We start from the raw sequence: 2,626 nt of genomic DNA on the forward strand, positions 1-2,626 counted from the left end.
TCGGTCATCAACACTCACAGTTTTGCTCGATTCTGGCCCGTTTCGTGTACAATTACTCACTGTTTTGGGGTCCCGGAGTGATTTCCACGATTAACGAACCCTGGGGTGCGTTTACGTGTCGGTCATCAACACTCACAGTTGTGGCCGATTCTGGCCCATTTCGTGGGCTATTATTCACTGTTTTGGGGTCATAGAGTGATTTCCACGATTAACGAATCCCGGGGTGCATTTACGTGTCGGTCATCAACAATCACAGTTTTGGTCGATTTTGGCCCGTTTCGTGGACTAACTCACTGTTTTGGGGTCCCGGTGTGATTTCCATGATTAACAAACCTCGGGGGGCATTTACATGTCGGTCATCGACACTAACAGTTTTGGCCGATTCTTGCCCGTTTCGTGGACTATTACTCACTGTTTTGGGGTCCCGGAGTGATTTGCACTAAAAGTGAACCCCGGGGTGCGTTTACGTGTCGGTCATCAACACTCACACATTTGTCCGATTTTGGCCCGTTTCGTGGACTATTTACTCAATGTTTTCGGGTCCCAGAGTGATTACCACGATTAATGATCCCCGAGCTGCGTTTATGTGTCGGTCATCAACACTCACAATTTTGGCCGATTCTGGCCCATTTCATGGACAATTACTCACTGTTTTGGGGTCTGAGAGTGATTTGCACGATTAACGAACCACGGGGTGCGTTTACGTGTCGGTCATCAACGCTCACCGTCTTGGCCGATTCTGGCCCGTTTTGTGGACTATTACTCACTGTTTTATGGTCCCGGAGTGATTTCCACTAAAAACGAACCTCATGGTGAGTTTACGTGTCGGTCATCAACACTCATAGTGTTGGCCGATTCTGGCCCGTTTCATGGACTATTACTCACTGTTTGGGGTCCCAAGGTGATTTCCACGATTAATGAACCCCGGGGTGCATTTACGTGTTCGTCATTAACACTCACAGTTTTGGCCAATTCAGGCCCATTTCGTGGACTATTACTCAGTGTTTTGGGGTCCGGGAGTGATTTCCACTATAAACGAACCCCAGGTGCGTTTAGGTGTCAGTCATCAACACTCACAGTTTTGGCCGATTTTGGCCTGTTTCGTGCACTATTACACACTATTTTCGTGTCCCGGACTGATTTCCATGATTAATGAACCACGGAGTGCGTTTACGTGTCGGTCGTCAACACTCACAGTTTTGGCCGATTCTGGCCTGTTTCGTGGACAATTACTCACTGTTTTTGGGTCCCATAGTGATTTCCATGATTAATGAACCCCAGGGTGCGTTTACGTGTCGGTCATCAACAATCACAGTTTTGGCCGATTCTGGTCCGTTTCATGGACTATTACTCACTGTTTTGGGGTCCCGGAGTGATTTCCACGATTAACGAACCTCAGGGTGCATTGACGTGTCGGTCATCAACACTCATAGTTTTTGCCGATTCTGGCCTGTTTCGTGGACTATTACTCACTGGTTTCGGGTCCCGGGCTGATTTCCACAATTAATGAACCATGGAGTGCGTTTACGTGTCGGTCATTAACAATCATAGTTTTGGCCGATTCTGGCCCGTTTCGTGCACAATTACTCATTGTTTTGGGGTCCCAGAGTGATTTCCACGATTGACGAACCCCGGGGTGCATTTACGTGTCGATCATCAACCATCATTGTTTTGGCCGATTCTGGCCCGTTTCATGGACTATTACTCACTGTTTTGGGGTCCCGGAGTGATTTCCACTAAAAACGAACCCCGGGGTGTGTTTACTTCTCAGTCATCAACACTCACATTTTTGGTCGATTTTGGCCCATTTCATGGACTATTTAGTCACTGTTTTGGGGTCCCAGAGTGATTTCCATGAGTAACAATCCCCGGAGTGCGTGTATGTGTCGGTCATCAACACTCATAGTTTTGGCCGATTTTGGCCCGTTTCGTGGACTATTGCTCACTGTTTTGGGGTCCCAGGGTGATTTCCACTAAAAACGAACCCCGGGGTGCGTTTACGTGTCGGTCATCAACACTCACAGGTTTGGCCGATTTTGGCCTGTATCATGGACTATTTACTCACTGTTTTGTGGTCTCGGAGTGATTTCCACTAAAAACGAACCTCGTGGTGAGTTTACGTGTCGGTCATCAACACTCATAGTGTTGGCCGATTCTGGCCCATTTCGTGGACTATTACTCACTATTTTCGGGTCCCAGAGTGATTTCCACTAAAAACGAACCCCGGATGCGTTTACGTGTCGGTCATCAACACTCACAGTTTTGGCCGATTCTGGACCGTTTCATGGACTATTTACTCACTGTTTTTTGGTCCCAGAGTGATTTACACTAAAAACGAACATCATGGTGAGTTTATGTGTCGGTCATCAACACTCATAGTGTTGGCCGATTTTGGCCCATTTCATGGACTCCTACTCACTGTTTTGGGGTCCCAAGGTAATTTCCACGATTAATGAACCCTGGGGTGCATTTACGTGTTGGTCATTAACACTCACAGTTTGGCCGATTCTGGCCCGTTTCGTGGACTATTACTCACTGTTTTGGGATCCAGGAGTGATTTCCACTATAAACGAACCCCGGGGTGCATTTACGTGTCGGTCATCAACACTCACAGTTTTGGTCGATT

Source organism: Triticum aestivum, chromosome 3B, assembly GCF_018294505.1.
Source record: "Triticum aestivum cultivar Chinese Spring chromosome 3B, IWGSC CS RefSeq v2.1, whole genome shotgun sequence".
NCBI lineage: Eukaryota > Viridiplantae > Streptophyta > Magnoliopsida > Poales > Poaceae > Triticum > Triticum aestivum.